Source organism: Felis catus, chromosome D3 (assembly GCF_018350175.1).
Source record: "Felis catus isolate Fca126 chromosome D3, F.catus_Fca126_mat1.0, whole genome shotgun sequence".
Lineage (NCBI taxonomy): Eukaryota > Metazoa > Chordata > Mammalia > Carnivora > Felidae > Felis > Felis catus.
In genome coordinates, this window is record NC_058379.1 from 70003059 (window position 1) to 70017942 (window position 14884).

Genomic DNA, 14884 nt, shown 5'->3' on the forward strand with positions numbered 1-14884 from the left:
TCTGTTTTTCTGTTTGGGGTTAGTGGTTTAAGAAATTGATCTGCATATATAAAACCCATTTTTTTTTATTTTTTTTTCAACGTTTTTTATTTTATTTTTGGGACAGAGAGACAGAGCATGAACGGGGGAGGGGCAGAGATAAAACCCATTTTTTAAAAGGAAAGACAAACTTTTGAGCTTCTGGATATCCTATGAAGAGTTCTGTCCAACCCTAATGTTCCACAGTTCCAACGTTTCCAGTTTTGTGTTTTAGGCTAAACTCTTTTTGTTCATAGTGGTGAAGCTGCCTGTTGAGTTCCTGAAGTAAGGTTGGGTGGACAGGGAGCTCGATCCCCTTGGTATCAGCCAACATACACGGCGCACAGAGTCAGTGCTTCACAGTTGTTAACCCTCAGTTCTTACACCAGCTTGTGAAGTGGGAACTATTTTACTATATCCATTCACACATGAGGAGAGTGATGCACAGAAAGGTAAAATAACTGTAGTTGCATATTCTTTTTAAAAAGTTCTGATCAGAGACGCACTGGGTGGCTCAGTCGGTTAAGCGACTGACTTCGGCTCAGGTCATGATCTCGTGGTGAGTTCCAGCCCCGCATCGGGGTCTGTGCTGATGGCTCAGAGCCTGGAGCCTATTTCGGATTCTGTGACTCCCTCTCTCTCTCTCTCTGCCCTTCTCTGACTCATCCTCTGTTTCTCTTACTCTCAAAAATAAATAAAACATAAAAAAAATTAAAAATGATTATAAAATAAAAAGTTCTGATCCCCAAAAGTTCTGAGAACCAATGTGTTCTCCCCACACATTCAAGCAATTCGTGAACACTAGCTGGCTGTCCTATGGTTCAACTCAATTCTGACTTATCTACCCGGAGATAGCATCAGCTTCCACAGGATATGGGCTCAGTCTCACAAGACTACCTTCCACCTCAGAAGCCAATTGCAAGCCCAGCTTGTCACCTCTGTTTCTGAGTGACTGGCTGTAAATCAGAAGTTCCCCCTACCCGCTCCTTGGCTTCAGTTAATTTGCTGGAATGGCTCAGAACTCAGGAAACCTGTTGACTCACTGGATTACTGGTTTATTATGAAGGATATTAAAGAGTATGAATCAACAGCCAGATGAAGAGATACATAGGGTGAGGTCCCAAACAAAGGAGTTTCTCGTTGAGTTTGGGGCCAGGCACAGTGATTAATATGGAAGCGTTCAGATTCCCCAAATGGAAGCTCTCTGAACTCCTTCCGTTTGGACGTTTACAGAGGTTGCATTACATAGTCATGATAGGTTAAATCATTGGCCACTGGTGATTGATTCAACCTCCAGCCCCTCTCCCCTACTTGGAAGTCAGGGAGTAGGACTGAAAGTTCCATCCCTGCATTCATGGTTAGTTCTCTTGGCAACCAGCCCCTAGTCTTAGGTACTTTCCAAGAGTCACCTGTTTAACACATACCCAGGTGTGGCAAAGAGTGGGGCTTTTTGTGAGTACCAAGAGACCTATTTCACCTGTTTGGCTCGCTGTGATTTCAGGAACTGAGGACAGAGGCTAAATATTATGAAAAAAGATGTTCCCATTGCTCTTCTAGCTCAGGAAATTTCCAAGGTTTGAGGGGCTGTGAACCAGGAGCCGTGGCTGTAGCTGAAGACCAACTATGTGTGAGAAATAGGCTTTAGTCATCTGAATCGCCAAATACGTATTTCCTATAAATCACAATATTGCACCTTTTAACCGCTGTTATTCTACCTCTGGATCTTCATTAAGGTGACCTGCCTCAGTGGTGTAGTTGGTCTTTGAGGGAGCTGAGCTTAGGGTTATTAGCAACTTCCTCTGAACTCCCTTGCCTATTTCTGGGAGAACTTTGTATTGCAAGGTCATTTTACTGTCTTAAATTTCCTTACTATATTTTTAATGTCTCTTACCCTCTTTCCTGTACTTTCCACCTTTTTTATATCTCTTAGCTACATTCTGATAGTTCTTCTGACCTGTCTTCTAAATCACACCGTGTCTCTTCAGCTATATCTAATCTGCAGATAAACCCATCTCTCACACTGTTAATTTGAGTTACTGAATATCAATTCTAGAATTTCTAGTTCTTTTTCTAGATCTTTAATGGTCCTTTTACATAGTTCCTATTTCCCTGTTTTGGACTCTTTAAGCCCAATTTGAATCTCCATGAGCATAGTAAGTACAGTTGTTTTCCGTTTTGTGTGTCATAATTTTTCCGTCTGGAATACTTATGCAGCTGTTTTTTCCGTCTGTGATTTGTTCTGATTATCATGCTGGTTCATATTATGTTATATCTCCTTATGTGCCTGATTATCTTTGAATGTGTGCTAGATATTGTTTTGAAGAAATATTTGCATGAATATCAGCTCATCAATCTTAAGATGTATTTTTCGTCACCCTTTAATCTCTGAAATTCAGATGTGATTTACAGTTGACGGAGTCCTACATTTACAGGTGGTACCTAAAATAGTAGGTACCTAACATTTTTTCGTTTTCTTTTTCACCAGTACCTGAAATAGTAGTGCAGTCATATAATTAGCGATATTTAAGATTGATGAAATGCAGTACTTTGAGGCTTTGAGTGGTGCTGATAAAAATGACAGTTCTAGAGAGGATTTTAAATAGCTTCTTCAGGCTTTTTGGGGTACCAGCAATTCTGGATCAATCTGGGGACTTGAGATTTTCTAGCCCACCCACATCACATGAAATCAGACCAGTTTGTTTTTGTTTTCTCTTATTCCTAGGGTCCCAACCATAAGTATAAAGTGGTTACCAGGTCTTAACCCTAGGGATGCCCTGGCCCCCTGACCCTATAAGGCTTCCAGAAGAGCTGCTCTGCTTCCTCCCTTCCTCTGACTGGATTAACAGTCCCTCTGATGGGGTAAAAGTGGCCCCTCATCCCCAGGCCCACATCTTTGGACCTCCTTCTCCCAGATCTTACATTCGAAGACCCTCCCCATCCTGTTAGCTCTTCTGTGCTTTTAGGAGAGATTTTTTAAAAACTATTTTGTCCATATTTCTCTGTTGTGTTCATTGGGAAGTTTAGTTCAAATTACCCAGTTCACCACTGCCGGAAAGGAGGCAGAAGTGAGTCTGAACTACCTTAGAGACTGACAGGAGAGAAGCACAAAACAGCTGCTGCCCTTTGCCTGCCCACGACCAGAGAACTTTCTCCACCACTCCCAGTATGTCCTGGTCACAGCTGGAAAGCCAAGGTTGGGATGAATACATTCCTGCAAAGGCCCAAGCTAAATGTAGATGTATTTCCCTACATAGATGAGACTAATCCTTCAGGCTTTTCCTAATAAGGCAGGTGACCTGGCAGCGAAAGCTGTTGCAGGAATGGCATCTGGAGCCCCATCAGTCATCAGTCTCCATCTGGCTTCTTCCTTCTCGTCCACACCGGCCCCCAGAAAGATGTGAATTTAGGACCAAAGGACATAGTAAGGGAAGAAGATGCTTTCTATTCCAGCAACTGTTAAGAAGTAAGACAAGTAGACTGTGTTTTAGCTAGGTGAGATTTCTTCCATTCGACATGGTGCCCAACAATTCTATATGGGAAGCAGAATTTTCACCCATGGCCAGGGCTAGTCCTTGTGGAGACTAAACTATTCGTGTCCAGGCTCAGGAGTCGGGGTGGCCCTTCTGGGGACTCGTGTGGAATCTAACGCTTCAAAAGAAGCTTATGTAATCCTCTCTGGCTTTTAGAAGTCACATGCTTTTCCATGTGTTCTCAGGCTCACTAGCCAAATGTATTTCCCCCCTACCTTCCTCCAACTCTCAGAGATGTTTTTCCCAACTTTCCTAAAGCCAGAGCATTTTACGGTGAAAAAAACACAATGTGCTAAGTTTGAAAAGGTTGGGCAGAGAGGCATGGAATGGTGGGAATCCCTCTCCACCACCTTACTCCACTTACCTTCCCAGAGCATCCATTGCCTTGTTTTAAAGGAGGCTGTTATTTTTATTTGGGGGGGACCTTTCTCCCTGGGGAACCTCAGAGCTGTCCTCTCAGAAAATTGTCATCAGCCCAGGAAACCACAAGCAACTCTCACTCTTCAGGTGTGTAGCTGTTGGGTAAAGCAAAGATCCCTACTGTGCCAGTAGGGATCTGCCCCTCTGGAAAGGGCTTGTTTTGCGGGAGGGTATCCCCACCAACTTTTGGGAGACCACTGTATACCATGAGGCATTTTTGGTATTCCACGATGATTTATCCAGCTTATTTTTATTTTAATCTGATAGTAGTTCACCCATAGGAAAGATTATATATAACTCAGTCCACTCTTAGCCAGAAATAGAAATCCTCCAATTAGGCTTTAATAACCGTCCCTTAGAACAAATCTGTGGTTCCATTCCCAGGTAGTTCTAGGTTGTGACTGATCCCTTTGGAAAAAACGATAAATGACTTAATTAATTTTGAAGAAGCAAATTTTCTATTCTCCCAGAAAATGTACCCTCCCATGATTATTTTTAGAGGCAGAATTACTATAAAGCCCCACCGGCCATAAGAATTTATGAACCATGATGTCTGAAAACTCTTCAGCCTGAAAGAAGTAAATTAATTCCTCTAGCATGATTCACGTTAGGTGCAAGTCCAAATTTCTTTTATTTATCAGTAACGTAGGCTCTTAAAGTTTTTTTTTCTAAAGATTTGTAGGTATTTTGAGATCCATCAAGGCCTCAAAATTTCTATTGTCAGATTTCCCATTTATTTGAATTTAATTTTTTTCCAGCCGTTTTGAGACCATTTTGTCTGCTAATAAGAGATAATATGCTATGATTTCAGTAACATATGTGAGAACCACAGGGAGTTCAGACAAAGTTAGCCAAGCAAATCTCTGTACTTGTCATAGAGACCAGCACATTGCCTTTTCTGTGTGGTGGCAATGGCACTTTTTACCAAATATTCAGACATTTTTAGACGACTCAGAGCAGCAAAGCATTATAGCACTTTCAGCAGGAAAAAAAAAAAAAAAAGAAATTCAGAAATAGAAAATGATTTTATTTGTAAGAGGAGAATCAGGAAGATGATTGTAGTAAACCACTTTGGAAGAGGAGGTGAGAAATACAGAACAATAGAGTAACTACACTCGACTGCTTTGAGCTTTCCAGATTGGAAGAGAGCAAAGGAGAAATGTCTTGACCATTATTACAGAGTTTTAATACCCATTGTGTAGGACTCGAAGGGGGCTTGAACAGTCCCACCCATCTGCTATGTAATAAAGCCAGTGAAATGTGTGCCATCAAAATGACAGGAACCTTAGGATGTAGGAGTAAGGAGAGAGACCATTTTTTAACAGTGTGAGCGAGAGTATGTCTGGTAAATAGTCCTGGGCATCTCATGGCCTAAATAACTGTTCATTTTTTCTCTACGTTACCATATTCTTGAGCTGAATGGAGATTAAAGACAAATAAAAAAAACTTGGGTCCTTGTTAATTTTGTTGGATGAAGGATGACAGGGAGTTATGTGTCCAATGTGAAAATGCTTTTAATTTATTAAATTGCTTTAGCTAATAGCTTAAAGTCTTGTTTTTAAATTTTTGCATATACATTCATTCTTTAAAAGTTATTCAGTGAATTTGTTAATGCTGAAAACCCCTCTTTTTTTTATGAGCATTCTTTGCAAGTGAACTTGAAATGAATGTATGGAACCAGAGGAGATAAAAAAAAAAATCATTGACTACTCTATTCCATTTTTCAGAAGCAGATCTGCAGAACCAAAGGTGTATTTATCAGTCTTCTCAGGGCTGACTTTTCTCTTATTTAACCAAAAACAATATGGTATTTTGCTCTACACTCCTGAATTCAAGAATTGGCTTCCATAGCCTATTAAATAACCTTGTTCTGTTCCCCTTTCCTATTGGTAAGAAATAATAATAGCATTATTATTTAATTATCACCACTAAAAGCAATGTCAGATTTCAGTAATCTAAAACTGTATGGCCTTAAACTGAGATTATTTGAAATAAGATCTTTCCTCTCCAGTAATAGATACCTAGAAAAGAAGGTGTCTAGCTGTAGATAGAGGGGGCAGATACAAGACCGTGTACACGTATAATTATGATCATGAGCCAGTCTCCAGCTTTTTTCTGGAAGGATACATAAGCTGTTGTTAGTCGTGGTAAAGTAAGAAGCACCTGGGGATCGAGAGGGGTGAGGGAAGGCATTTTTTATTTTTATCTTATACCTTTTTATACTACTTAATTAAAACAATAAACACATTTTTATTTAGTAAGTAAATAAGGGGAAAATTAAGAAGTGAGAGAAAGAAAAGAAGCCACTGTGTAGGATAGCCCATCAGTTCTGAATTTTATCTCTAGACGCCTTTCTCAGCAGAAATTCTGGTTTTTAGAAATCCTCAGATCAAAATCGATAGGGACACATGCTCAGTAGGTCCTCCCCAGCTTTGTGTACCTTCCACTAGACAGCATTTTATCAAGCCCTCTCTGTAATGCTGGTGTTTTCTTTGTGCCTCCCAGTGGCCTGTCCAGTACGTTGGGTCCATGTTATAGGATTCCCACTTGGCAGATGGGAAGCCTTGAGCTTGGGGAAGATGGGTGGCTTGTCTTATGCAACAGAATCACTACCTGGGAAGTCCAGAATTAGAAGCTGTGTTCAGTGTTCTTTTAACCCTAACTTTACTAGAAACCTTTTTTTTTTTAAGCTTATTTCTTTTGAGAGAGAGAGGAGGGGCAGAGGGATAGGGAGAAAGAGAGAATCCCAAGCAGGATCCACGTTGTCAGCACAGAGCCCAACGCGGGGCTCGAACTCATGAACCGTGAGATCATGACCTAGGCCGAAATCAAGAGTTGGATACTTAACCCATCAACCCATCCTAGAAACTTTAATAGAAAGAACTTTACTATTGCTTCTGGACAGGCTTTTCTAAATGCTCCAAGCTGCCTCCTCTCTGTTTTCATACCATAACATCTGTTTCATTTTCTTTAATCATGGTTAGATGTGTAATTGTTTTCCTCATTAATTTTATCAGCATAGGCCATCTCTCTTCTCTCCTTACCACATCTGGGACAGTATGGTGTGTATATTAGTTACTTAATCTTTGTTTTAGGGAATTGGTTACCCAAGGTACTTTCTCCCAAATAATTATCCATTTTTAGGAAAACAAAGTAATACTCTTAGTCATTTCCACTAGGCTAGTGTCGTTGTCCACAAGCAAATTAGAACCACATGATGTTTGAACTGGAAGAAAACCGTCTTTGCAAGAACTTATTCTCTTGCTTTATAATTGAGGAACCTGAAGATCAAATAACTTGTTCTGGATCACACAGGGAATTAGAGATGACATGGGACACAGAGCCCATGTCTTTTAACTTCCAGCCCAGCCTTCCTCCTGATGCCACAGTGATTACAGAGAATGATTCCCTTGGTCATCAGGCATGTAGATAAATGGTCAATGCTGGCAAAAAAAATAGATCACACTAAATTAAAACTGTGCAGAGGTAATCTGAAAAGGAGGAGGCGTTGGGCTTATTTTTCTAAGTTTTAATGATTTTGCAGGTGTGCCTTTTTTAAAAGCATGCTTGTTATATAAACATCAGCATTTCCACCAAAGGATTCACAGTAGATGGTAAGTATCCCAACCACATTTGTTTGCGTTTGAGTAAAAATCACCCTCACACATTGGGCAGATCGAGGCACACAGCATCAAAGTTGTGAAATGAGGAATAATAGTATTTTCTATCTTACCTATTGGTTTCTTAAAATGTGAGCCATGTCTGGCTCAGACCTGACCTGAGAAGTTACCTTCTTCTTCAGCAGAGAGCAAAGAGCCCTCTAATTCCTAAATTTAACCTTGGGCATTTAACCCTCAAAAGCCATTTCCAGTTTTCAAACATGCTGAGAAGGGAGCTGGAAAGATTTTTTTTTTTTTTTTGGTCCGAAGGCACCCAGAGGAAAACCAGAGACATTCCAGAGAGAGAGAGACGGTACCCAAAGTGTGAGAACTATGGGAGCCCTGAGGGTAGGATTCACTAGTGAGAATGCCGTTTTTATGAATTATGTACCTTTTGTGCCATTCCCTGTCAGATTCATACAGCCAGTTCACACTAGCTCCGATAGGCAGGGCTGTAAACGATGTTGTGATAATGGATGTCTCTAAAAATTCCATTCGTGTGTGTGTTACACGCACATGCCCAGGCTCCAGCCCTCAAGACTGATGTATGTGGTTTGGGGGTGGGATCCAGACATCAGTATTTAAAACCATGGTTCCCCAGGGGTGCCTGGGTGGCTCAGTTGGTTAAGCTTCCGACTCTTGATTTTGGCTCAGGTCACCATCTCATCGTCCATGAGGTGGAGCCCTGCGTTGGGCCCTGCATTGACCGTGAGGAGCCTGCTTGGGATTCTCTCTCTCCCTCTCTCTCTCTCTCTCTCTGCTCTTCCCCACTCTCTCTCAAAAAAAAAAAAAAAAAAAAAAAAAAAAAAAAAAAAAAAAAAAAAGAACAACAACAACAAAACCCACTGTTTCCTGAATTGGCTGCACGTTGGAATCCCTTGGGGAATTGTTAAAATGCTGTTGCCTGGGTCCAACTCCAGAGATTCTGGTTGAATTGGTCTGGGCTCTGGACTAGACATCAGAATGTTTTCAAAGCTCCTTGTCTGTTTCTGATATGCAGCTAAGGTTGTAATTCACGGGTGAGTGAGACCTGGCTTATTACTCCGTGCATAGCAGGTGTTCAATAAAAATAAAGTATGAAGGGAAAGCTAGCTCCAAGGGCTTATAAGAAAAGTCAGTGCTGAAAAGTTGTCCATTTCTGGTTCTTTGGACATTCCCGTCGGCCCGAATGTGTTACGCAGTGATCGGACGTGGAGTGGGCGACAAAACCTAACACATTCATCTCACCACCGTGGCCTTTGTTGTGGCCATCAGTGGCACGTTCAGCTGCAACCGACAGCCAGGGTCTTCCTAACTGCTCTGTTCCATTTTATCTACTTGTCACAAGAGTGGCGGCTCTGCCTGTCATGTGGATGTGTGTCTAACACTGTCCGATGTGTCTAACACTGTCCTTTGGAGAAAAATAGCCAGAAAGCGGCTTCTGTAAGAGCAAGGTGCTCCAGCCATGGATTTCGCCTGAGGTGAACTCTGTCCCGTGCAGCCAGCCGCTGCGAGAGCCCGCCCACTGCTCAGGGTTAGTGAGAGCTCCCTGAAGCACCGCTGGTGAGTTGCCTGGTTTCCTTTGTTCCCTAGGTGATTCTTGTTTAGTCCAAGGGGTACAGGGAGGGGAAGTATTTCCGCATCTGGCTCCAGTGAACGCAGCTGCTTTCAGCCGTGGAGAGGCTCCACCATCCTGGAGAAGGGGAACTTGCCAGGCAGAGCTTACTGAGCAGAATCTGAACTGCTCCCAGTGGCCTTTGAAGGCTCCCGGGCACCGGTTTGCAAACTTGAGTGTGCATTAGAATCCCTTGGAGGAGAGTTAAGCTACAGATTGCTGGGGCAACGCCCAGATTTCCTGATTGGGTAGGACTGGGCTGGGCCCCAGGAACTTGCATGCCTAACATCCTCTGGGGTGGTGCTGATTGCCGCTGCCCTTCGAGAACCACTGCTCTAGAAGGAAGGACACAGATGGCACCGGCGTTGTTTAGGGAAAGGACATTATTTGATTGCTGCAAGTCTACCTAAGGGTCATAAGATGGGGAATTAAAATGACCTCCCAGCCCGGGGCTTCCATGGTAGCTCATGGACAGGAGGCGTTGTGGCTCAGAGGTGGCTTCCGGGAGCAGGTGGTGCCCGGGTGGAATCTTGGAGGAGGAATAGGGTTTTGCCAGGTCAGGAACATGGAGCAGGGTTCCAGGAACGTCATGGGCAAAGGTGAGGGAGAACATGAGCGAGGCTGGCATGGGGAGCACACGTGGTTCAGGGTGTTTGGCAGGGAGAGAGCTTAGTCTGGATAAGCAGGCAGAGGCCAGATCCCGGGGCCGGTCCTCCGAGTAACATGATCAGATTTGCCTGCAAGCTGGAAAAACGGCCTGGCAGGGCGGTGCGCCTGCAGCAGACACAGGAGCCCACCCAGGGAAGGGACCAGGCCACAGGGACGTTGCATCACCCTCTGCCTCTGCTCAGTATTTCAGACTTTTCAGAGCCGTTTCCAGTAAGTGCTTTAACTGGCTTTTTGAACATTTACTGTGTGCTTTTATAGGGAACCAGGCAATCATTCTTTGTTCCCCCTACACAGATTGTTTCTCAAGGAAAAGTGAGTTAAAGTAAATGTCAAGGGCAGCCTTGAGGGGTCTGTGTGGGAATGAGTGGGGCAGGCCCACCGACTTAGCTTGGATGAGATCCTCTGCGGGTTGTGTATCTTTTGGGGAGCTCTGGGTTTTTCTTTATTGGTTCTACCTAGGAGGCACGCCTCCCTCTCCTGCTCCTACCTTGAGAACAGATTACAGACCCAAGTCAGAGGCCAGCCGCCCACCTCCCAGCCCTTCAGTTTGGGGGCTTACCCAGGGCAGTCTTCTAAACTGATAGTATGGGGCACCTGGGTGGCTCAGTCGGTTAAACGTCTGACTTCAGCTCAGGTCATGATCTCACAGCTTGTGAGTTTGAGCCCTGTGTCGGGCTCTGTGCTGACAGCTGGGAGCCTGGAGCCTGCTTCGGATTCTGTGTCTCCCTCTCTCTCTGCTCCCCGCCTCAAAAATAAACATTAAAAAAACATAAATTGATAGTGGCCTCAGGATGGCTCCTCTCCTGGGCATTAAGGAGAGACAGGGGTTTCTGAAACAGAGTGGGCCCCTCCTTGCCTGCTGCAGTGGTGAAGGAGTTGTGCCTGAAAAATGAACTTGTGTTCACCGAAGAGGGCCGCGTTCAGTAGGAACAAGTGCAAAAGGCGTTGGCGGGAGCAAGTTCTCGTCTGCCCTGGCCCATCTGAGACGAGAGTCAACACTGATGGATTTCGCTTGTGGTACTTCTCACTTCATCTGGTAATGAAAGTTTGATTTGTGGTTTCGTCTCGTAGGGCTCTTCATCACGTCGTGATTGATCCATCTCCAACAAGTGGCTCTTGAGGAGATCGATTCCGCCAGGTCTCATCATGACCCAGAGAGACTAACAGATTTTTGTAGGCTCTGTCTCCCTTGTTGTACCCTTTCCTCTCAGGCTGTGGGGTCTCCCCATTGGCTGAGTTAGAGGCTCCCCTGGAAGCCGTGAGTGGGCTGCGGCTGGGGGAGACAGGGATCTAGACTGACGACCAGCCTCTATGAGCAGTCTGTGCTCTGAGGTAATGGCATCAAGATTGACAGGTCACCCGTTTCAAGGTGGCTTTTGCTGCTTTAGACCAACATGGTATATATGACAACAGCTTGCAGCGTGGGGAGCTGGCAGCCCGCCTCGGATTGAAAGGGTGGGTAAGAACAGAAAGTAGTGTCCATGTTTGTCCTGGTTGCTGGTCAGAGGAAGAGACATGCTGTCCAAAGAGACGCGACCTGGATGCCTCACTGAGTGCTGTCCCAGACATTTTGCTAATGACATGCCCAACTGGACTCTTTTGACAGGGCTGCTAAAAATGTTTGGCTAGCTGTCCCAGGGGACTTCCCTTGAACTTTGGCTGGCTAATGCAAAGCTGCTCTCATCCAGATCCCATCTGCTGTTTGTCCCTGAGTGAAGTTTGCTGTACTCTGGGCGCCATCTTGGAAGTCTTGTTCTTAGGTCATGTGGGGGGGGGGGGGAGGGGGTGCTGTGCCTTCTCTTTCTCTTTTTCATGATGTTTACTGTAAACATTTTAATCTGAGAAATTAAAGCTACGAAACAGCTGGTAGGAAAATTGCGTCATACCTTTAACGCTCATTTAACACCCTCTACCTCATTCGGCTACTCCAAGAAACCTGTTGAGAAAATAGGAGAGGTGTTACCATCTCCATGTCATGGACGGGAAACGGGTAGCAGGGAATGAATGCGTTGCCCAAAGTTTGGAGTAATTCACAAGGTCAAGAGTGAGAGCTGGAGCTCAGGCTTCTCAAGTCTCTACCACCAGAGCCTTCCAGCATCCCACTAGTTGTAGCCCCTGCATGGAGGCGTGGTGGATACTTCCAAAGAGTGTTGAGCAAGCCAAGTGGGAAGTAGGAGCACATAAAAGACTATTTAGCCTCTCAAGACCGCTGCTGAATAAAAGATTTTAGCTCTTTGCTGCACAGAAGGGTTTGGAATTCCCTGTCTAGATAACTGATGATGTCATTTACGTCAGTATTTCTGAGTGCTCTTTCTGAGACATTCTTTTTCATTTATTTACTGCTGCCTAACAAACCACCCCAAAACTTGGTGTCTTAATACAACAATGACTTACTATTTCTCACAGTTGTATAATTTGAACAGTGCTTGGCTGGCTGATTCTTCTGCTTCATGAAGCATCAAATGGGACTACTCATTTGGCTGTTCTCAGCTGCTGATTGTGTTGGGCTGGACCAGAAGATCCAAGAAGGCTTCACTCACATTCCTCACACCTCCATGCTCCTCGGTGTGATCTCTTTCTATGTCTGGCTTGGGCTTCCTCACAGCATGGTGGTTTCAGGGTAGCCAGACTTCTACATAGAAGGAGTAAGCAGAAGTTGCCGGTTCTCTTATGACCCAAGAGTCCTGGAATAAACATCACTTCTAGCACCTTCTGTTGGTGAAAGTAAGTCACAAGGGCAGCCCAGACTCACAGGGAGGAAAAATAGACTGTACCTCTTAATGTGTGGGCAGCATGCACATACAATGTTGGGAGAAGTTGTTGGTGGCTAGATTAGGGGTCTGTCAACCACAGTAACATTCATGTGTCCACTTGCTAAGAAAAACATATATACCATTCCTGGATATCTAGGGATATCTGAAGAAGACTGTCTGTTAAATACACCAAGCGTGCATGACGTGTTCAGGAATAGCAGGGTCAGCCCAACATGAAAATATGGTTGAGGAGCAGCTCTTGAACATGGGTCCTCTGGCTGGTTGCCAGTCCAGGCCCCTTGCCCTGGCCTCTTCAGTGGGACTGCCCATAGTTTCAGGAATCATGGCCTTGGTCCTAACGATTACTTGATGCATCTAATCCAAACTTGATTCAGACAGACAGACATGGATGGAGGGAAAAAATTGGAGAAATGAATGAAAAGGTATCCCAGTAAGTGGTAGAAAAATATGAGCTCTAACTGTCATGATAATGGTACATCCAGAGCCTTTTGGATTGCTGTTCAGATCCAAATAACGTGGTCAGTGCACTTCTCCAACTGCTTGTAGCTGGAAAATGGTTCTCTCTTTTGTTCCAGTCCATCCATCTGACCTCGTTCTTACTTCCTGAGCACGCTTTTCTTTCTAATTGCATTGAGAGCATTGGGTATAGGCGTTCAAATTGCAATTAACAGAGAATTCACAACTGGAGCTTCTGTTGTTCCGTGTGGCTGTCCTCTCACCTGCAAATTTGCATTGCCAGTGTATTTATAGAGCTTTTTGTTCTTTTCAAAGAGTTTTAATATGGGTTATTACATTTCATGTTCATGGCAGCTCCACAAGATAACACTGAGTGAGATTGTTTCCCTTGTAGAAAGAAGGAAATTCGAAGTCCAAGAATGGCAAAGGAGGGGCAAAGCCAGACTCATGCCCTGTATTTCAGTGTCTTCCCTTCTGTTCCACACTTCCAGCTTGTAAAGTGCCTGTCCTAATGCCCAGGGCAAGGTGACAGCTGTGATGAGGAAGGAGCAATTTTGGGACTAAAGCATCTGTTAGTAGCTTAATAATGGCCTTGGTCGTGAAGTTAAGATACAAAGATAGGTGTTTTTAACTTGAATTTCAATTAGTGGCATAAAAACTTGCTATTTTCAGCCAGTGGAGGGACCACCAGGAAACACATTTTTTACCCAACCCTGATAGTACCTTTTTCTCTGGGAGGGGATTTGAGCTCATCCACTCATGGACTTGGGCATCATGTAGGAGAGGGATAATGGGAGCTCTCACATCAACTGCTGAAGCACTTGCATGAAGCCCACCGGATCAAAGCTGACCAGGAAGTGGACAGTTCAGGGCTCCGTAAGCAGTCCTGCAGACCCAACTCAGAACACCTCACACAAGTTAATGAAGAAACTTTCTCAGTAGCAACGAATGGGCTTTTCTGCAATGTTAAAATTGGAGCTAAAAGGTAAACATGTATCGTTGGAATGGAATAACACTGTCATATCATATGGGAAAATTCTAGTGTGGATTAGCAATTCCATATGTATTTTGTGCCTTTAATGAACCAATTCTTCTTGACACTAGAGGTCAAAATCAAGGCTCTTTCCCTGATTAGGTTTTTCTTTCTAAAAGTGATAATGCGGGGCCCCTGGGTGGCTCAGTCGGTTAAGGGTCCGACTTCAGCTCAGGTCATGATCTCATGGTCCATGAGTTCGATCCCGGCATAAGGCTTTGTGCTGACAGCTTGGAGACTGTAGCCTGCTTCGGATTCTGTGTCTCCCTCTCTTCTCTGGCCCTCCCCTGCTTGCACTCTCTCTCTCTCAAGAATAAATAAACTTAAAAAAATTTTTAAAAATAAATAAAAGTGATAATGCTAGAGTAGGTGAAGGGGATTAAGATTACACTTATCAATATGAACACTGAGTAATGTAGAGTATTGTGGAATCACTATATTGTACACCCGAAAACTAATACAACACTCTATGTTAACTACACTGGAATTAAGAAAATAATAAAAGTTACAATGCTTATTCAAACTCTTGGTACAACAGTTGGCCTTGTGCTGGCTTTGGATTCATTTGAACCATAGGGAAATGGGTGCCTGGTTCTTCATGGATGAATCAGTAAAACCATTATAATAATATTGTCTCCTGTGTTTATAGCTAAGTCATTTCTCGTCTAGGACTTTATCTCACAGCAACTCTCTTCAGTGGGAGAGTCTGGGGAACTAGACGTACAGAGAAG

General features: G+C 43.9%; 1 protein-coding gene across 3 annotated transcripts in view; it reads left to right on the plus strand.

Annotated features, from left to right (window-relative positions):
• Positions 1-14884, plus strand: part of MAPK4 (mitogen-activated protein kinase 4) — a 151651-nt gene that overhangs the window by 7722 nt on the left and 129045 nt on the right. Inside the window, exon 1 of one of the 3 annotated variants that reach the window (XM_045042290.1) lies at positions 9898-10100. The exons of the other annotated variants lie outside the window; for them this stretch is intronic. The gene's annotated coding sequence lies outside the window, so the exon portion shown is untranslated. Of the gene's footprint in view, positions 1-9897; positions 10101-14884 lie in introns of those variants that run through there. 3 annotated transcript variants of the gene reach the window in all.